The following is a 23,719-nucleotide window of genomic DNA, read 5'->3' on the forward strand; positions in this document are numbered from 1 at the left end:
CATGGGCTTCCTAGTTAGAACATCACTAGAATATGTTTCCCATGTTGCAAATCTTGTATAGGCTCCAGAGTTCGCTTTAGTCCTGTCATGACTTCGATTTGAAGCTTCATTCTTATTCTTCGCCCTTATTTTGACTTTGTACCCTAGAGGCTCCCATGTGTTGAGTTGTACTATTGCATTGCATATTTACCTTTTGCACCCCTTTTGGCCTTAAACCGACTTCATTTTCTCTCACATAAACCACTTTTTGTCCATGTATTTTCTACAAATATTAAACTAGGCATTCATTAGCCTTTGTTAATTGACACATTTTACATTGGAGGGAACATTACTCGAGTATCGATGACTCAAATCCGTAACCTTTCATTGAGCATAGGGATGTTCCAAACCTAGGAACTAGTTCACCCTTTGACACTTGTTCCCTCCACTATACTATTGCCAAAATTGATTTATTTTTAGGCTTTATATTATGAAAAAGACAAAAAAACAAATTTTCCAAAATAAAAAGAGTGGGAATGAGAAGATTTTATTTCATCTCTTTGGAAATAGAGTCGGTTGTGTCGCCCTTGAACAAAGCTCTTACAAAAGGAGTCTTTACTCCATTAGGTTGGGACTTAGTTCAACTTTTAGGAAGCCAAAACCATGTCTTAGAGTTAGTACTCCTTTGTTTAGTTACTCTTCCAATCATATGGAGAGTTTTTTCATGTCTCTTGTATCAAAAACTTATACAAAGTCCATTTTATGTTTCCTTAAAAGTCACAAAGTGTCGTGCTCTTATTCAAGGGAAGTTAATCTTTGTGTTGGCTATTCTGCAGTGTCTCTTGACACATTTCCATTGGCCATACCTGGTCTGTCAAGTTATTCTCGGTATTAGATCAACTACATCATCATTTACTCATGTAAGTAAAGAAGGTCCTCATTGACTTATTGCTGGACAATCTACTCTTATCGACTCTGAAAAATTGCTCAGAGAGTCAACATAGAGTTGCACCCTTGCATTATTTACATCATTGATTAGTGGCCTTGTGCTCAACATCAATTAACATCATGGGTCTTTGACTTGATGGTTTCCCTTATGTTTGACATCAGCTTACGTTATCACACATTGGGGTTCGTGTAGTACCTTGGTTTCCATTTGACCCTATTGGTGGATTCCTTGCCTCTATGTTAGTTTTCATTATTGGTTGGTTCACAGGATTTCTTTCATGCGCTAGCTACATCTTGTGCATGCCAAAAATGTACTTGGTGGTGATTGCTTCATCTTTATTCATATGAGTCCTTCCAAATTATTGGCCTACAAGTTACACTCATTTTGGTTGGCGTGGGCTGCCTTAATGCCTTCCATGCAATGAATCTTTTCCCATCGACTCCAACTCATTGCTCTGGGAACAAGATCTAGAGTCCTTTTATCAGTACCTTAGGATTTACAATCATTAATGGAAAACTTATTCGCAATCTATAGTGGGAATACATCAATGTCTCCTAATTGATAGATTCTTTCAAGTATTTGACTTCAACTCCTTTATTCACACTTGTTAGATTGTACTAGGGTACCTTGATACTCATTATCATTATTGGTGAGTTGGCTCATGTTTGTTAACAGTATACATCGATGACCAGTAATAAAACAATTCCTCACATGGTCAACTTCAACTCATTTATCTTCACAATATAGAAATGTACCATCCGTGGTTGGTGAAGACCTCGAGTTGAGCCAACATCTCAGATCACTTGACAATTTCCTTATCTTTCTACCAATGGAACCTACACTTATGTGTTGTACACTCTTTCAGCAACATCTTATCTGTTGGAACCCAAGTTTTGTACAATACCACTACTCCATATACATGACTTTGGTACTTTTTTGAACATCAGTTATACAACATATTTTGTACATATATCCTCATATATGATACTGAGACATAACTTTGTTGTGTTCTTTCATGGTTATGATCTGATGTTCCATTATGTATTCTTCTGATCATTATCTCACTTGTGTATACATCATGGATTTTCTTTATGCTTGATCAACGAACATGCTTTTCTATCTCTAAGAATGGGTATGCATGCCTCAGATATGAGTTCTCTTTTTGACTTCCTCCACAAGTATTTTATGGTCTGGAATCTGGTGATCTCCTCTTAATATTTTCAAATGACTCCTCCTTTTATACTTAATGTATTTCAACCATCAGTCCCCCTTATGATTTCATACATTATGGGGCATCTATTATAGCATCTTTCAACACTCTTGTAGACCAGATGCTCGTATATGTCCTGAGTAGCTTCCTTCCCATTGCAGACCTAACTTTATCTCAAAAAAGTGTTTTTTAAAATCCATACGCGACTCTACTCACTATAAAAATGAATACACATGTGTTTTCTAAGAACAATATCCGTGTACACTTTTTAAATTTTAAAAAAATAATAAAATGTTATTTTTGGGGTAGGGTTTACAGGTTTTACCAAAATACCACCTACAGGAGCCGGTGGTCTAACCGAATTAACTAGTTTGATGTGGTATATATACACCCCTAGGATAGGCCTAATTCATTCCTAATTAGAGGTATCATTCTTATGCCACAATTCCCCCAGATTAGGTCTGTGATTTTATCGTGCCTTCTACACTCCTAGATGTCAAGAAACCCTTGTTTCCTTACAAATATGCTTAGCTTCCTTATCTTGCATCTTCTTTCATATATTGGAGAGGAAGTCTTCGATGGATCAGGTTGGATGGATCCGAAGGAAGGTTTTGTTAGTACCTTTGGTTAGGATCAGGTTGTAGCTTCACCTATTCTTGTTTCTTTTAGTTAATAAAGAGACTCATGTCATGTTTCCAAATTCCGATATTGTTCTATGAATGTTGATTTGTGATGATGCTTATGATTATATATATATATATATATATATATATACTTTGAATTCAATGATTTTCTCTTGTATATGTAATTCATTTGCAATTCCACATATCTTGGAAGAAGATAGAAGATTTTGACCCTTCAGAATCTACCTCAAACATAGGACCTTTGGGTATGCTTATAATCCCTACTTTTGTGAACTCAAGTGTGTGGCATGATTGTATGAGTTCTCTTTTTTATCTTATTATTCTTCTTTGTTGGGGTTCTCAACCCTAGCCCTTGGGAATTTTCCCTTCAACAGTTGTAGAGCAAGTGAAGATAAAGCATCCTGAAGAAATCTAGTACTATGAAATTGGATGGGCTGAGAGTTTTCTGGAATATGAAAGGGAACATCTTTGTCATATCCAAGACTGGTTTTTTTTCCTATTGTTAACAACTTCTAATTAATCTCTCATTATTGATGGGAGTTAGACTCAAAAAGGGAGTTTTTCTGAACAAGAACGAATTCAGAATCATGACTCTTCTGCTATAGTTCATTTCGTTGTAGATTAGACTCGAGTTGGAGAAACTCAATCTTGTGTTGTGCATTTTACAAACAGGTTTGAATGTCAGGGTGTCCTTGCCGATTTTGACTATGTTATGAAGAATAGAGAGTATTAGAGTGTGCAGTAACTCTAATGCATTAGTAGTTTGACTCATTTTTACAATAATTCACGCTCAAAAAATTAAGGGTGTCAGCTTCAACTGAAAATGAACATATTTAAAATGCAAATTGTTGAGAAATTTAGGGCATGATGATTAGGATATTCCTCTTCTAGATAATTTCTTGTGATATGCTTTTACTTCTTATGTTATGATCTTCTCTTTGTTATATTATCAATGTTTTCTTTTCATCAAGGAAATTACCAAATAAACAATAGAAGACAAGGGACACAGTATGTAGGCATGTTATTCATGGCCAAAACCTCTCACTCTTTGAGAGGAAAACCCAATCATAAATTATTCCTATAAATCTTCAATTAAAAAATAACAAGACCACGAGAAAAACCCTTGACTTTAGTGTCCTCCTAAGACCCTTGTCACTAGCCTTGATGTTCTACCTCTTCCCTTTCTCGGCTTCTTCTACTCTCCTTGGCTTCCTTCTATATTAGTCTCTACTCTCTTAGCTACCCTAGAGAATCTTGGTCTCTACTCTTCCTCTCGGCTACCCTAGAGAATCTCAGTCTCTATTATTCAACGCTACTCTTCTCGGCTTCCTTCTACGAGATCTTATACCCAAACAATGTCACCTCAATGCAATAGTAATTTTGACTTTCTCTCTATGCTTTCAGACCTCCTTTCTTCACACATGGGAGAGTACATATGTCGAAATCATATCTTCCAGAAGTATCCCTTTCCTTCACTATCTTTCTCTTGATATTCACTCTTTTATCCAGTTCTTCTTCACACTTCTACATATGTTATTCACCAAATTTCTTGTCTCTAAGTGAGGCCGAGTGTGGTTATATATACAAGCCACCTCATGTCTTTTAGGATGACATGATGAGAAGGAGGAGAGCCGACATCACCTTCTAGGTTCTTCATTCGTTGTAGGCCGACTTGGAGAGGGCCAGTGACAAGGTCTTAGAGGAATACTTTAAATAGACAAGTGTGACTATATATAATGCGTAACATGACTTCATTATATGAAAAAATTCCTAAAGGCTCTCAATGGTAGCCTTGACTCAAAAACAAAATCTCTTTCTCATGAAACCCATGATGCAAGCATTACAATATTTTATTTTTATTATTTACATCTCTTTGCATAAAATCACAATTACCTGTCATTATGAAGACCGAACCTAGTTACACTTTTCAACACTCCCTCTTAACTAGGGAGGTATTCATAATGGTACTTGGTCATTCTCAATCTGAAGAATTTATCATAAGAAGAATCAGATTGGTAACCCATTTGTTTAGCATCATATTAACCAACATTGTTATATTGCAAGGCCTTGACTAACAACTCTATGCACATTATCAGAGAACAATGCTGGCGAGACCAATGATTTATAGACACTCTCATCATTGTCTCTCTCAAAACATACCATACTTGGGTACTCAGGATATGTCCCATAAGGACTATTCTTATCTTGGACTCCCTGGCCCTTAAGGAATATCGGTCCTTCGTGACTACTCTTCTATTGGATTCCCTATCTCATCCTCAAAGAGTATCAGATTCCAAATGATTACCCAATCCTCTCATTTTGTCTTCCCAGGTGAAGACCAGAATGATGTTTCTATCTCTCCCTCTCAATTAGGGAGGACATATCTATTCCATAAAGGAAATTACTCATCCCTACAAAAGAAATGTACCTAAGCTCCCTCTCAGCTCAGGAATTTGTAAGTTTCTTCCAAGTAAGAAACTTTCTGGGCTCCCTCTCAAAATATGGACCTTGGGGAAACCAGTTGTTTGAAGAACTCCTTTCTTTGATGTCGTGAGTTTCTTCTTTGTTATGGAGTCTTCATCTTTTGGAGACTTCTTCATAGGGCATAGACCATCCATCATTTTTCATCCATCGATCATGTCATCATTCATTTCATCGGAAAGCGATCCATCAATCTTCATTGGGAATTGCCTCATGTTCTACTACCTTTAACAAACTTTCTTTTCCAAAAGGTGATTGCATCCTTCTACAAGGTTCTTCATGGAAGACATTCATATTTCTTCCCTTTGATAGTCCTGCATAAGCTCGTACATATAGTAGTTTATAAATAGTGAATACTTAAATCATAATTACCTTGTGATGGTCTTTCATCATGATATCTTCTTGTAGGCATCAACATACTTCATACATGTTGACACATCTCCTTAAAGATATGTATTGTCAAGGGTATCCATCTATTTCCAAACTTTTATTAGAGTCTTCATATCTTTATGGGAGATTTCATAGTCAAATATTCTTGGTCCTTTGGATTTTGACTTCCTTTACCATAGTTTCACAACTTCATGATATCTTCCTTCCTTTCTTTACATTTCATTCCCAGGAGCTTCAGATTCCTTAAGTTGTAATCATAACACCTCATACTTCCATATGAGGACATATTATGTTGATTTCATCTAATAAATATGTGACTCATGCATTCTAGTATCCTTTTGAGGGAGGGGAATCCTTCTTTTATCATGCCTCTTAAGAGAAATGATCCATGTTATTTGTAACCATATGACATGAATTTCGTAATATTAAATTTGAGCATCCATACCTCATCTTTCTGGACCATCCATACTTCCTACAACAACTTCCTTTGAATGAAGGAATTTCATTCTCTTGATCTGTTTCACTATCATGTTATCATATCATCATTCTATGAATTCCACAAGATTGGAATTCTTGAAGAGACACTTACTTTTCCTCTTGATTAGTGAATGTTTTCATTGAAGATTCCATTAGAGAGCATTTGAGGATCTTGTATATCCTTATTCTGTCGATGCTATCTTTTGTATGATAACCCTTTTTCCAGGTGCCTTCTATAACTATCACTTTGAGCTTTCAATGAGGTTTCCAAGAGCTACACCCTACATAGTTTACTTCCATAGGTTTTGTTCCAGACATTCATCATATTACATATGTCATGAGCTCTTACTTATAATGCTTCTATCTTGATGTCATTTTTCTACTATAATGCATCCTATCTTATTTACAATGCTTCCTATATACAATATAAGAGTACCTTTTTAGTGGAGGAGGTTCTCGTAGTCATAGTAGAAATCTTTCACTTCCTCCTTAGGCTTCTTTGTTTTAGCCTCTTCTACTTCTTCATTAATATGGGGTTCTTCCTTATTTCTCTTGTTATTGTCCCTTATAAGTTTAGGAAAATTTCTTCAATAGTGCCCATATTATTGACATACATAGCACTGTACCTTATCCATGTTCTTCTTCCTCTTTTGAGGACCAAATTTTCAAAAATTTCCTTTTCTTCTTGTCATAGCAGCATAGGCTTGATTCTACTCATTTGATCCTACATCGGTCTTTTCTTTCAGTCTAGTTTCTTCGATATTACATAGTGACCATAAATCTTGAAATGGAGTATCTTCTTTCTTCCCATAAATACTTGAAGTAATGTTACCCCATTATTCTGGTAATGCATTTAATACCATTGTTGTCATTTCTCTATCAGACATGACTTCTCCTAGATCTTGTAGTTGATCTCTTATTTCTGAAATCCTCATAAAATATAAGGTTATTCCATCTTCCTTTTTCATCTTTAGCTTATATAGTTCCTGCCTCAATGAGATTACTTCTCCTGTAGTGCTTACAGAAAAAAAAACTCTACCAATTTGTCATATATTTCTTTTGAAGTTTCGAGTTTAGATACATATGGGATAAGAGAGTATTTGATGGATTATATGAGAATAATCTGGGCCCTCACTTCCCCCTTCATGAATCTAGCATGTTCTTGAGTATCCTCTTTGGTAGTTTGGGTTATTGATCCCTTGATGTGATACATGACCTCATTCTCAATGAGATTTAGATCAGTTCTTTTCTTCCATGCAAGGAAGTTTGAAGCCCCAACCAATTTTTTTCTTTCTTTGATGAAGTCATACAATTAATTGAGTCATTGATGATTTCTTTCTCCTTAATCTTTGATGTTGATTGAATATTACTCCTTGCAGATTTTATGGGAGAGGTCTTGCTTCACGATCCTTCTTGAATGTTCTAGTCTTCTTTTGTTGATGATCTTGGAGATGCTTCTAGGGATTTGGTATGAGGAAGATCTTGATCTCTTGTTTGGTGTTCCTTGACTTGCTTTTCCCCTTCATTGAAGTTCAATTCTTGTGTGTCTTCTTGCTTGAATTCCCATCCTAGACTTCAACACCTTAGCTCCCATACCATGTTGAGAAATCTAGGGCATTGATGATTAAGATATTTCTCTTCTAGATAATTTCTTGTGATATGATTTTACTTCTTGTATTATGATCTTCTCTTTTTTATATTATCAATGTGTTCTTTTCATCAATACAATTACCAAATAAACAATATAAGAAAAGAGACACAGTATGTAGGCTTGTCAGCCAGGGCCAAAACCTCTCACTCTTTGAGAGGAAAACCCAATCAGAAATTCTTCTTATAAATATTCAATTGATAAATACCAAGACCATGACAAAGACCCTTGACTTTAGTGTCCTCCTAAGACCTTTGTTACTAGCCTTGATGTTATGCATCTTCCCTTTCCAGGGTTCTTCTGCTCTCCTTGGATTCATTCTAGAGAATTGTTGAAAATAGCAACAAGAAATGATAAAAATAGAATCCAGAAATTCCATTTTAATTTTTCCTTGAATTAAACTAAGAATTAAAATTGAATTATATTCTCATAGAAACTTGTAATAGTTAAATAGAGTGAGTTGACTTAGTTAACTTAGGAATTTCGAGTTAGAAGTATTTTCTGAAGTCATTTATATGTTCTCCCTATATTATAGGTGTCCAGGATGAGTTAAGTATGAGTTGTAATTAGTTAACTCAATTTACTGAGTTAAGTCCAATTAAATTAGTTCCAAACTATTTGAGGAACTAATAGTGAGTTAACAGTCAGTTGGTGCAATAATGCATTAACTAGTGCTACTCGAGTTAATTGAAGATTCCCTCATCAGAAACTCATGCATGTTGATTCTAAGAAAGACCCAATTGAGACTAGAGTGTAGGGACAGTGTACTATTTGTTGTATAATTTTCTAAATTGTACAGATGGTGCATGCAATCAAGAACTGGACCTAATTTTGAATTGCACAGTTATGGATGAGGAATTTCCATTTAAATATGAGCTAATTCTTTCAGGAATTGTGCAAAGAATTAGAAGCTTGGAGGCTTGGAAATTTGGATAAGTATTGGCCAAAGGAAGTCATCATGCTAAGGATAGGAAATAATTGTGTAGGTTAAGCTCAAGATTGAGAAGAGCATATTTTATTCATCCAAATTCTTTGACCAAGGGTGCAAGGAAATAAGGACTTGGAGAGCTGGAGAATTGGCTAAGTTTTGGCCAAGATCTTGCTTGTGAGTTAGAGATTGATTTTACTGAGTGCTGGGATTGTTCTAGAGAGAACAAGAATTTTAATTTCATCTTGATTTTCTGGATTAATACAATACAGTAGTGGGGTTTTGAGTTGTGGCTTTCTTGGGATATTTATTGTGTTATGTTCCATTGACGTTCTTCCTCTTGTTGATTATTGTTTGCTTGATCTTTATGTGTTTCCGCTGTAAAGGATAGAAGTAGATTCTTTTCTATTGTTTTAGTAGATTGCATAAGCTTGTGAATCTACAACAAATTCTACAAGAATCTCGGTCTCTACTCTCTCGGCTACCCTAGATAATCTTGGTCTCAGCTACCCTAGAGAATCTTAGTCTCTATTCTTCAACACTACTCTTCTCGGTTTCCTTCTACAAGATCTTATACTCAAACAATGTCACCTCAATGCAACAGTAATTTTGACCTTCTCTCTATGCTTTCAGACCTCCTTTCTTCGCACATTGGAGAGTATATATGCCCAAATAAAATATTCCACAAGTATCCCTTTCCTTCGCTATCTTTCTCTTGATCTTCACTCTTATCTCTAAGTGAGGCCGGTGTGGATATATATACACGCTACCTCATGTCTTTTAGGCCTACATGATCACAAGGAGGAGAGCCGACATCACCTTCTAGGTTCTTTATTCATTGTAGGATGACTTAGAGAGGGCTAGTGACAAGGTCTTGGAGGAATAATTTACATAGAAAAGTGTGACTCTTTACAATGTGTAACATGAATTCATTATATGACAATGACTCTTTTATTCTTTTATGAATAGATGACAAAAAATCCTAAAGGCTCTCAATGAGAGCCTTAACTCAAATATAAAATATCTCGCTCATGAAACCCATGATGCAAGAATTACAATATTTTATTTTTCTTCTTACTTCTCTTTACATAAAATCACATTTACATGTCATTATGAAGACCGAACCTAGTTACAATTTTCAACACAAATCAACTAATGAAGGCTAATTTCAAATTATGGATATTCTTGATACTAAAGTTGAATTAATTGCACCTCTTCTTAAGAAGGGATAGTAGGACAACAAAACTCCCTTCAAGTTGTCCCTATCACATCATAGTGCATGAATAGTATATACAACAATAATACAACTTAACACAAGTCTACTATAATTTTATCCCTCTAACAATGAGTGAAATTTTCTAGAAAGAAAAAATGAATAGTGCAACAAATAAAACTTGGGCCAAGTAAACAACTCAAGTTCGAGCTTTCAGATTCAAATCCAAGGAAACAAAGGAGAAAAACCACTATGATTTTAATGAAATAGGCTAAATCTTGTTAAATCTGGAAACTAGGGCCAAATTCCACCATTAGAAAACTCATATGTTGGAGATGATTATTTAATTAAATTCCTCTTCTCGAGAGGACCAAAATCAACCTAAAGATCATCAAAATTGGACAAGGAAAAATATGTTTCTAAATTTAATCCCCCACGTGTGCAAATTGTCAAGGTCAGCTTGGGGTAAATTATTCAAGAGGAACCCCTCTCCAAATCCTATAAATGGAAGTGTCCTCCAACCATATTTGCATCATCATATCTCACTCTTCTTCCCTCTGAAATAGTCATAGAAGAAGAAGGTATCCAACGAAGGTGATAAGGGAAAGGTTAGCATCATCTTAGACTCCTTGATGGGCTAAATTCCACAAATAGGAGGTCAAGGTTGTCTGGAGAGAGTCTGGGCTTATTTGTGAATTGATCTCTATTGGAAATAATACTGAGAGGGGGGGGGGGGGGGGTGAATCAGTATTATCAGATCAGTAAAACCTTTCAAATTTCATGCTCAGAAACATATACGCTACTTCAGTTAAGTGAACCTGCGTGTACACGCTACTGTGTCTAAAGCAACTAGCGTATATCTAGAAATCTTATGATTCAGTTAGCTTATCTTCAGTAAATGCATCAGAACATTATTAACCATATTAACAGTAAACAGGTGCAGTATAACAGAACAGATCATCACACAAAAGCCACACACATGAACACCATGATATAAGGTGGAAACCCAATGTGGGTGAAAACCACCTGCTGCAATTCGTCTCTTTCTTCTTTAATAAGAAACTTCTTTTACAATGTACTGGTGCAGTCCTTTACCAGCACGCAGGCTACAACCTGCAGAGGGCTACAACCCTCTCTCATTTTCCAGCTACTTCTGGAAGGGAGCTACAACCCCCTCAGCTCTTGTACCAGCCGATCCATTTACTAGTACGTAGGTGCTGACCCTACAGAAGGCTACAACCTTCTTTCCTTCAGGGACCACGTTTCATCAATTTTCAGATTGGATCCATAAGTACAAAACAAACATTACTGCGATACAATCATCAACTTATACTTGCATCATAATTCTCTAAACCACCCAATACTGAATCACTGAAACCCTGTCATCAAGAACACAGAACACAAACCAGAGCCCAGAACTCTGCAACAACCACCAGAATCAACAACAACCTGAAATATCAAACCTTATTATGCATACGCTACTTCACTGTACCAAAACCGCGTGTATACGCACTTTCTCCAAAGGCAACCCGCGTGCAGATCTAGAAATAATTACTTATACCTTCGCTGTCAGATCCGACCCTTGCCAAGCGTCCCGAACAGATAACCAGCAATACCAGATCTTCTCACTTCGTCAGACACACCTTGCTTGCCCTCCTTTGCCTAATGATATTCTCCTTATATAGACTTAGACCCTTCACAATACCACGGTCCAAAACCATAGTAACACAATACCATCAACTTCAAAACTAGGGATTGACACGACCGTCGAGACACCATGGTCCAAAACCATAGGCACAACTTCCAAGGACTAACCGCCACGGACCAAAGGTATGTTTTCACATGTACGTGCTTTTACTGAAACCAACCTGCGTGTATACGCTGATTTTCCTTAATGAACCTGCGTATATCTCTTTCTTGTCCTGCTGTACTAAGATCTGTCCTCTGATTAAGTTGCCATCACTTGTACCTGCTTCTGAGTGAGTTGCCATCAAGGACAACACTTGTATCATAATGCCAACAATCTCCCCGTTTGGACTTGATGGCAACCACCACACCAAGTCACTCTCCCCCTTTGACATCAAGGGCAAAGGGCGGACCAAGATATTCTCTTCTTTGTTATACCTTCTGCTGTCCATACTCCCCCTGAGTACATGCTGTAGTTTCTGATTTGGCTCCCCTTTGTATATGCCAAGTTGTATCAATCCATCCATGCTCCCCCTGAGCAGATGCGGGTTCTAAGACCAGCAATAACTATTATTTATCATATATGATCTGTACCATACGCATAAGCCTGCAATACCATTCCTTTGATCAAACAACAAGATGTATCATTTAGTTTCATCAACAACTTCTAACCATAATGCCAACAATGAATTATTTGAAGTATATGCTCCCCCTGAGCGTGAGCCAACCATGACCATTTCCTGAGTCTGTTCTGCTGCCCTTTATGCTCCCCCTGAGCCTGAGCCAACCATGACTGAAACATTTCCTGGGTCTGTTCTGCTGCCCTTTCTACATATACGCGACTTTGCAGCCTGTAACTCGCGTATATACGTGACTTGCCTTCATTATATCAGTGTATGCAAGATGGAATACTGAAATTCATCACTTTCAGATTCCCCTGTGTCTGTTGTGTCAGCTGACTGAGTTATGCCACACCTTTCTGTCTTCTTCAATTCCTGGAACTGTGATGATGTATGGTCCTCTTGTTTTGAATTTTGAAATCCGCTCCTGCATTCCCTTGATTTATGACCATATTTGTTGCATGTATAACATCTTACATATTTCATGTTCCTTCTATTGCAATCAATTGCTTTGTGTCCATATTCATTGCAGGCAAAGCAATATCCTCTGAAATAACTGGGATGCATGATCTTTTGTAATGGTCTTGAACCATTCTACTTCTACATCTGGCTGCAACATGTCCAAGATTATGACATACATAACATTCAACATTATTCAGAGGAGGAAATAATCGTCTATCACTTCCATAGTTAGGAGTAAAGGATCTTCCTTGAGGAATTTCTTTCCTTGGTTGTTCCTTGTTCAGCATTTCAGATTTCTCATTAGAGTTTCTTGCCTCACCTTGTGAACTAGATTCACCTTCAACATATTCATGAAAACCAAGACCAGTTTTGATAGCAAGAGACCTTTGACTATTAAGAATATCGTCCAAGACTTTAGTACTATCTTGAAATCGTAAAAGCTTATCCTTTTCTTCTAATTTACCTTTCAAGATATTTACCTCAACTTGATGTTGTTTTTCCTTTTCCAGATACTGATTCCTTAGGTCTTCTTCAGCTTTTCTTCCTTCTTCCACTTGTCGCTTTAGTTTGATCACTTCATGTTCTTGATCTTCAAGAGCTTCTCTGTTCTGTTCTCTTGATTTTTTAAGATCTTCTTTTAGAGAGAGGATCTTTGATTCAAGTCTCTGAATAGTTATGCTCTGATCCTTTACTATATCCCGCAAATTGCTCCCTTACCCTGGTTTCTGTCTCCAATTGTTCATTTAATTTGGTAACTTCTTCAGTTTCTGCATTCTTCTGTTCATGTGCCATGAGACTTCTAATATATTCACTATTATTGGATGACGCATTCTTCTTTTCATGTGTCATGAGACTTCTAATATCTTCACTATCATTGAATGAACTTTTAATATGGGTATAATAGCTTCTACCATCTTCTTCAGATATCTTTCCTTTGTTATGAGGGCATCTAGCAGCATAGTGACCAACTCTACCACATAGAAAACATTTGAAAGGTAGCTTACCTTTGAACCATCCAGTTCCTCGTTCAAGATTCTTGACAAAATTTACCTCATCTTCTTCCTCTGACGCTTCGAATGCGGCTTCTGATGGTACCTCTTGTTGCATTTCAAAAGCAGTTAAGATCCCGTGAAGCTGTGGCATGGTGATTTTCTGCACATTCTCCTTTTCTTCTATGGCAGATACTTTAGAATCAAATTTAGCAGACAAAGATCTCAAAACCTTTTCAACTAAGACAACTTCCTCAAATTCTTCACCCAGATCCCTCATACAATTTACAATCTCATCCATACGTAGGAAATAATTAGCTATGCTTTCATTACTATGCATCTTAAGAGTTTCATACCGGATTCTGAGAGTTTGAAGCTTTGCTCTTTTTACCTGATCATCTCCTTCGTAGCTTGTAACGATTTTGTCCCATATTTCCTTAGCTGATTTGAAATGCATGATCTTCAAAAATTCTGATTGTGTCAAACTACTCAATAGGACAGTAATAGCTTTGGCATTGAGCTCATATTGCTTTTTCTCTGTTGGATCTATAGGAGTTGCTGATGGGAATTTGTATCCTCCTTCTACGATTCCCCAAACTTCTGCTCCAAGTGATTGTAGATATGCAGTGGTTCTTATCTTCCAGTGGGTAAAATTGTTCCCATCAAAGACTGGTGGCCTAATGTGTGCCTCTCTTTCTGGATTAGCCATTCTGATGGATCTTTTCCTTCAAGCGATCAAGCTTCCTCTGAAGGACCTGCTCTGATACCAATTGTTGGAAATAATACTGAGAGGGGGGGGGGTGAATCAGTATTATCAGATCAGTAAAACCTTTCAAATTTCATGCTCAGAAACATATACGCTACTTCAGTTAAGTGAACCCGCGTGTACACGCTACTGTGTCTAAAGCAACTAGCGTATATCCAGAAATCTTATGATTCAGTTAGCTTATCTTCAGTAAATGCATCAGAACATTATTAACCATATTAACAGTAAACAGGTGCAGTATAACAGAACAGATCATCACACAAAAGCCACACACATGAACACCATGATATAAGGTGGAAACCCAATGTGGGTGAAAACCACCTGCTGCAATTCGTCTCTTTCTTCTTTAATAAGAAACTTCTTTTACAATGTACTGGTGCAGTCCTTTACCAGCACGCAGGCTACAACCTGCAGAGGGCTACAACCCTCTCTCATTTTCCAGCTACTTCTGGAAGGGAGCTACAACCCCCTCAGCTCTTGTACTAGCCGATCCATTTACTAGTACGTAGGTGCTGACCCTACAAAAGGCTACAACCTTCTTTCCTTCAGGGACCACGTTTCATCAATTTTCAGACTGGATCCATGAGTACAAAACAAACATTACTGCAATACAATCATCAACTTATACTTGCATCATAATTCTCTAAACCACCCAATACTGAATCACTGAAACCCTGTCATCAAGAACACAGAACACAAACCAGAGCCCAGAACTCTGCAACAACCACCAGAATCAACAGCAACCTGAAATATCAAACCTTATTATGCATACGCTACTTCACTGTACCAAAACCGCGTGTATACGCACTTTCTCCAAAGGCAACCCGCGTGCAGATCTAGAAATAATTACTTATACCTTCGCTGTCAGATCCGACCCTTGCTAAGCGTCCCGAACAGATAACCAGCAATACCAGATCTTCTCACTTCGTCAGACACACCTTGCTTGCCCTCCTTTGCCTAATGATCTTCTCCTTATATAGCCTTAGGCCCTTCACAATACCACGGTCCAAAACCATAGTAACACAATACCATCAACTTCAAAACTAGGGATTGACACGACCATCGAGACACCATGGTCCAAAACCATAGGCACAACTTCCAAGGACTAACCGCCATGGACCAAAGGTACGTTTTCACATGTACGCGTTTTTACTGAAACCAACCTGCGTGTATACGCTGATTTTCCTTAATGAACCTACGTATATCTCTTTCTTGTCCTGTTGTACTAAGATTTGTCCTCTGATTAAGTTGCCATCACTTGTACCTACTTCTGAGTGAGTTGCCATCAAGGAAAACACTTGTATCATAATGCCAACAATCTCAGGCTTATTTATCCTCCATTACAGATCTGAATTTGGATTAGAGGCTTTCACTTTGTATGAAGGTTGATCTGTAATGCTTCGGGCATGATTCTCGTGGAAAATCTCTCCTAGAAGTAAGTCGCAGTTGATTGGGCCACCTACATCAAGGACGCAAGCCTTAATCCCCAGTTCAGGAGACTGAGAAGCTACAAAAGGGAGGTTGTTGTCTGTCATACTTGAAAAGTCAGTTGTATGGTTCATTTTTTAGGCCTAGAAGAATATTAAAAGATAGCATGTTGATAGAGTGACCATATGAAGGGAGGTCGCAGTCAAATCAAAGGTTTGTTGTGTGTGAATAAGGTGTTGTAAGTAGACATTTTTTTGCCCTAACCAATATTCAAAACTACAAAGAAGAAGTCACCAGCCTTTGGAGCATACTAAGAATGCCAGAATTACATATTGACTAGACCATATTATTATCTAAGGGCAATGTTGTTAGAGCTTCAATTAGCAAGTAAATTTTATTTTAATCTCTCTCTCTTTGCTAAACATTTGATATTTATAATAGGAAGAATTGATAAAGGGTTTTCCCCATATTGGGGTTTTTCCCTGGCTTGAGCCATATACTTGTGTTCTCTTGTCTTGGCTTGTCTTCTACTTCTATCGTTTATGTTCTTTCTTTAGTTACGGGTTATGTGATTATTAATGGAAATAAAATGGAAAGTTAAATGGGCTAATATAGATCTCTTTGTAACTGTCCTAAGGAAAGAACATATTAAAATTTAACATGGTATCAAAGCTCAGGAGGGGACAAGCCCAATCAATATCACAAGTGAAGTTTGTTAACTAGTCTTCATGGTCTAGTCCCTCTCCAGAAAAGTAAAAACTCAAGATCCCTGTTCATGTAGTATCTCCAATCTCTATGATTTTGGACAACAGATTTGAGACAAGGATGTTTGAGGCAATAAAGTGAGTTTGTGGAAGATTTTATTTATGTTTGATGTGAGTTTTCCTTGGGAGACTGAGATATAGTTCTTAGGAAACCAACTAGGAGACAATAGGGCAAGTTTAGGACAAAACTTTGTGCAAATCTCCTGCAGACTTAGGACATTGATGCAGAGGTAAGTAAGGGTGTTTTGTGTATGTTATGGTATGGTTTCATGTTAATTTTTTCAAATATGGTCTAATTCCACATTGGATAGCTCAAATGACCGATATGATTCTTGCATTAAATTCCTCTTTTCAAGAGGACCAAAATCGACCTAAAGATCACCCAATTTGGTCAAACGGAAGATAAGTTTTGAATTATTTTATACATACATACATTATGGAATGGGTCGGCCCTAACCACATGTATAACTGCTTGGGTCAACCTTAACCCCAAGTGAACCCTCAAGAAAGCCTATAAATATAACCTACCTCAAGTTCATTTCATCACATTTGATCAATCCATTTTATATTCTTCTCTTTTGTCTTGGTTCACATAGGTTCGATGGAAGGAGTTCGCACAAGGGTCTAAAATCATAGGCATGAGGTTCGCTCTGAGTTAGGGTTTTATGGGTTTTGGACATTAGCACATAACAAGGCACTTTAGTCCTTAGATGCTAACATAGATTGGACAAGACAACGTCCAGAGTGCCCTAGATGATGCCAGACAAGCTTATGAGAGTGTCTAGGGGTTCAAAGTCAGATCTAGCTACATTAGTCCTTGGACGCTCGTACAAAGTGCTCTAGAGAGCATCCAAGTTGTCCCAGACTCACACACAACAACTATAAGGGAGCATCCAAGGGTTTTAGTTGTGTTTTACCCCAGACGCATGCACAAAGTCTTCCTGAGAGTGTCATATTAGTCGCAGAGGCCCTCACACAGTGTCCGAGATAGCATCCAGGGAGTTTCAAACACACACATACAGTTTTAATGAGAGCGTCCAGGGTTCAGATCTGGGGTTTGACATCTTGTCTTTAGTTGACTTCAGTGATCTGGTGGATCTAGGTTTCCCTCTGCTATTGTACAAATATGTAGATCTATAGGTATGATTTATTAGTATATGTTGCAAACATATGTATTGAGCTCATTGTACTCTCTGTTGAAATATTTTTATGACAATCTATTAAAGAAGGAGATTTGAAAGTGTTTCCCCATTGTGGGGTTTTTCCTTGGTCTTGGACCAATTTGTTGTCTCTTATGGTTGTGTTATTTTCTTCTTTGTCACTACATATATTTTCTTTCTTTAGTTACATCTATGATTGATTATATTGCTAATAATTGGATGCATTTTTAATGAAAAAGTAAATTGGGCTAAAGTAACTAATACAACATAGAACAATCAGAAAATTTAACATGGAATCAGAGTTGAGGCAAAGGACAAGCCCAAAAGAAGACAAGCATTGAAGCCCTCTCTTTCAGAAAGAAGATTACCTAGTCAAGGTCACGATGTTGTCCTCTACCTTCAAGGAGCATGAAAAGTTGGGTGATACATCAAACTTTGCTACATGGAAATTCATATTGGAGATCATAGCTGAAAACAATGATGTGTTGGAATACATCCAATGAAGGATGCTCGAGCCTCCAAAAAATTATTTTGCTTCCCTCAACAAGTACAAGAAAGGTGTGTCCAAAGCAAAGTAAATTATAGTTTATGGTTTACAAGATCATTTACTTGCATATGTTGGGAATTTAAGAAAATCTAAAGATATGTATGACAAGATAGTCAGCATGTATGAAATCAACAACTTGAATGAGATCATCACCTTGAAAGATCAACATAAGGAAACTAAGATGAACAAAGGAGAAGTTGTTCAATCCTACATTATGAGGATCTCTCACTGTAGAGATCAATTGTAGAGAGTTGGAGAAAATGCGTCTGACAACGAGCTAGTAGTTGTGACTCCTAGAGGTCTCCCTCCTATTTGGGAAACCTTCATTACTATAATTAGAAACAAAAATGTCCTTTTGACATTTGATGAAATTGTTGGAAATCTCACTCAAGAAGAATCGAGGATGATAGCAAGAGGAAGGATTAAAAAGCATGAAGAGGGAGAGCCCGCTGCATATATCACTCATGACAAAAGGAACAAGGAAAAATGAGGTCCATAAAGGAAGCCTGCTTCTCAAAATACAAAAGGAAGGAATGAAAAATCATTATCTCATATTGAATGCTTCAATTTCCACAAGATAGGTTATTATGCTCATGACTGTTCTAAGAGGATAAAAGGACCATGTTACAACACTAGAGGCAACTACAATAAAAAAATAAAAAAATAATATCAAAGAAAGAACTATGATAGAGATATGAAAGAAGAAGAAGAGGATCCTCAAGCAACCGTGAAGAAAATCATCCTCCTCAAAAGAAGTCAAGGGCTCCTAAGTATGAAAGTAGTGCAGTAAATTAATCTAAAAACATTCTTATTTCTTCTCTTACTAGTTCTTCTCCATTGGATTCGTGGGATAGTTGGTTGGTTGATAGTGAGGCCACTCATCATTTCTATGCATACAAGGAAGTCATCTCTAATTTGGTAGAGAGGGAGACTAAGTTGAAGATCATTCTTGGAGACAACTCCACTCATCCTGTGAAAGGATTTCGGTCCGTCAAAGTTCAGGTTAATTATGGGGAATCAGTTCTATTGCATGATGCTATGTATGTACCTGGATTAATGAAGAATATAGTATCTATATCCACATTGGAAGATAAAGGGATGAGGGTTGCCTTCATAAAAGGTAAAGTTTGGCCTGTTGATTCACCTATGAGAGATGCATTTACATTAGGATTCATATTTGAAGGAATCTATAGAGTCATTGGAAGACCTCTTCTAGCCTTGGTTTATAATACCAATCATCTGAGCGAGTTATGGCACCATAGACTGGCTCATCTACACTATGATTCACTTCCAAAGTTGAATAAATTGGTCTCAGGTATTCACAATGTTAAAGCTCATCATGATCGAGTTTGTCCCATTTGTGCGAGTGGAAATAAAACTAGGGGGCCATTTCCCTCTAGTAAGTACAAGACAAATGACATCCTCCATCTAATTCATTATGATATATGTGGTCTGATGCCTGTACATTATGTTGGTGGTCATCTCTACTACATCACCTTTATTGATGACTTCTCAAGAAAGACATGGATATACTATCTTAAGCACAAGGATGAAGCCTTTGAAATATTCAAGGAATTCAAAGCCTTGATCAAAAATCAATCATGAAAGAAAATCAAAGTCTTCAAATCCGACAATGGAGGGGAATACATGTCAAAATAATTCATATCATTTTGCAAGAAAGAAGGGATCAAGAAAGAAACAATTGTGCCATATACTCATGAACATAATGGTCTAGCTGAAAGGAAGAACAACTATATATTAGAAGTTGCCCATGCTATGCTCCATGATCAAAAGGTGCCAAAATTCCTTTGGGCCAAAGCTACATCTATTGTTGTGTATGTTCAAAATAGAGTGCCTCATAAAGTGTTAGAAAAAAATACCCTTGAAGAAATATTCATAAGTATCAAGCCTGATATTAGTCATCTTCATGTATTTGGATGCCTCGTATATTTTCATGTGTCGAAGGATAAAAGGAAGAAATTGGAAGCTACAGGAAGACAAGGTACGTATGTGGGTTATTGTGAAAATTCTAAAGCATATAGAATATATATTCTTAGTTAGAGGAAGTTCGAAATTAGCAGGGACCTAACATTCGATGAAGATGCAACTCTTGGAAAAGCAAGAGATCTTCCTCCACCTCCTCCTCCCAAGGAATATAATGTTGACTAGGATATTCTAGATGGTTTGTCCATGCTTGAGTCCGATATGGTTGATGATCCCATGGAGCCTATAGATTTGTTAGATCCTCCTCAAAGTGATCCTCCTACTAGGAAAATACCACTTTGGATCTGCGATACTTTATAGGATACTAAAATAAATGTCCCCATTCGTAGATCATTCAGAGAAAGGAAGCAAACATGTAGGTATCAGGGATATGTTGCAGCTATGGACACTATGATTCAAGACGAACCATCCTCATTTAAAGAAGAGGTATGAGAACAAGTTTGGAAGGATGCTATGGCTAAGGAATTAGAATCGATTGTGAAAAATGATGTATGGGATGTTGTACCTAGATTGAAAGGGAAGTCTATTGTGACTTCAAAGTGGCTATTCAACATCAACCATGGAATTTATGGTAGCCTTGAGAAATACAAAGTAAGGTTCATAGCTCAAGGATTCTCTTCGAAAGAAGGAGAAGATTATGATGACATATTTTCTCCCATGGATCGATATACAACCATACATTCTATAATTTCCCTTCCTGTGAGTCAGGGATGGACTCCTCATCAGATGGATGTAAAGACTGCATTCCTTCATGGCATGTTATAGGAAGAAGTATATGTTGAACAACCACAAGGATTTGAAGTGGAAGATCGAAGAACACATGTTTGCAGGTTGAAGAAGGCATTGTATGGTTTGAAGCAATCTCCCCAAGCTTGGTATGCATGCATTGACAGTTACTTAGTGAAGCTAGGATTCACAAGAAGAAATGTCGATCCCAACCTCTACTTCAAGGTAGTCCAAGGTATGCCATTAACTCTGGTTTTATATGTTGACGATCTATTCCTTACAAGTAATGAGCCTCTGATGATCGAGTGTAAGAGGAAGCTAGCCTCTAAATTTTAGATGAAATACCTTGGTCTCATGCACTACGTTTTAGGCCTTGAGGTGTGGCAAAGGCCTGGTGAGATTTTCCTTTCACAAGGAAAATACGTTGAGAAGTTGTTGGAAAGATTTGAAATGGCTGAATGCAAATCCATGGTTACACCAATGGAAATGAAATTCAAGAAGTTATGCAGAGATGATGTAGGACCAACCTTAGAAAATCCATCCAAGTATAGAAAACTAATTAGGGCTATGATGTTCCTTGTGAACACCCATCTAGACATATGCTATGCAATAAACACATTGAGTCAATTCATGACCGAACCTTTCCACACACATTGGATAGTTGCCAAACACATATTGAGATATTTGGATGGGTCGATCACACTCGGCCTAAGATATTCTGCCGGAGATGTTCAACTTCATGGATACACTGTGCTAAATGGGACATAAATCTTATTGACATGAAGAGTACATCTAGATGATTTTGCAGCCTTAGATCTTCCATGATATCCTCGATGAGCAGGAAATAAAAGTCTGTAGCATTGAGCACCACTGAAGAAGAATACATTGTCGCTAGCATGGCTAGTTGTGAAGCAGTTTGGTTGAGAAAGATCTTGGAGAGTTATTTGAGCAGGTCCTAGATACTATAGTGATATGCTGCGACAACAAGAGTGGAATCCATTTGACAGAAAATCTCATGCTTCATGACAATTCCAAGCATATTGAGATTCAATAACACTTTATTTGAGTCATGGTGCAGAGAGGAGCTATCAGGCTCCATCACATATCGATAGATGAACAAATTGTCGATATTCTCAGCAAGGCATTACTAAAAGTAAAGTTCTTGGTCTTCAGAGAGCATCTTGGACTGATGGATGTGGCCCCTCCAGATAAGGGTTAGCGCTGATCCAGGACACTCAGCCAACTCTTCCTACCCTGTTTGAGCTCCAAGGGCGAGGAATCAAGATAGAGGTCTCTTTGGGTTGAAGGATCTCTCAACAATAGGTTAATCCCCTATCTGTTACACATAGGGTTGAGGGCGCTACTCCCCTATCTAGTGTTTGCAGAGTATACCCCAATTAGAATCATATCCACAAGCATGGATTGTTGGAAATATCGCTCCTCGTTTGGCCAATGAGTTGAGATTGTACTTCGGGGTGTAAAACCCAAGAAGATTATGATGTAGGTGTTCTACCACATGACTACTGAGAGTGATCAAGTGCTCAAAAATTTGATCAAAATTCAAAGTTGTCGGATCGGTGTGGAACCTGAACAACTATGTAGTGCTCATCATCCTAATTCTAGTGCAACTTGTTACGCATGAAACAGACTCTGTTGCTCCCAGAAACATGTTATTTTCATTTTCCTAAACATGCAAATTTAAAAAAGAATTGTAGACATCCCAGTCAACAATATGTACTGCTAATGTGGCACTTACTAGGCATGCCTAAGTGGTAGGATGATTGTGCATGTGACTGATTTACCTTTGGTGAATTGTGTGTTGGCACGTCGCAGGAGCCTAGGTGGAGTTTTGGATGATTTTTATTGGTTGGTTGGTGGCCAACCATAGGCTGCCACGTGGCCTAGCTAGGGGCCGCCACCTAGCAGCCCAAGGGCCACCAAAAATTGGGTTAAGGTCCAAGCAGCAGCGGGTGTGGGTCGAATCGCGACCTCCAAGTGACAAGTCCAAGCCATTTCCAATGCACCATATGTTTATTTCTTAATATATATAATGTTTGGCATCTATTTAAACTCCATGTTTCCCACCATCCAGGAAAAGGTGCCAGCCCACGAGGGCCATCCCTTGGGCATGTGCCACCCAACATGACCACCAGCGGAGCGGAGTGGCCCGACCAGTGGGGCTGGGTCGTTGGCCTTAGCCCTAGGCATGTGGCTCCCCATGTGGCCCTAATTTTTGGAATTAAGGGCTTATTGGAAGAATTAATGTACCTACAAATTTGCCTAGAATCCCATGAATTTGGCGCCTAGTTAACACAATTCGAGGCGGATTTGTAGGACTGGTGCTGGATTTGGGGGAATTTGTAGAGTGAATAGTGAAAAAGCTAAGGAAGCTCATAACTTCTTCATTTTTTGACCAAATCAGGAGAAAAAGAGGCTAGACAGACATTTTTGGGAATTCTGGAGCCATTTGGAACAGGTTTCAAAGCTATCTAAGCATTGTAAACTAATGTATTCACACTTTTGAGCATAATAGAGAGGGCCAAGCCATTGGAAGCTGGATCAAGGAGACGTAGGCCAGTCGGGGTGAACTCCTTCATCATGTGTTGTTGTGATATTGTTTTGGCGATGTTCATGTCTGTTATATGTTG

The sequence above is a fragment of the Pinus tabuliformis genome, chromosome X, assembly GCF_031772625.1.
Source record: "Pinus tabuliformis cultivar Carrire ecotype Pingquan chromosome X, CPIR1, whole genome shotgun sequence".
In the NCBI taxonomy this organism is placed as follows: Eukaryota; Viridiplantae; Streptophyta; class Pinopsida; order Pinales; family Pinaceae; genus Pinus; species Pinus tabuliformis.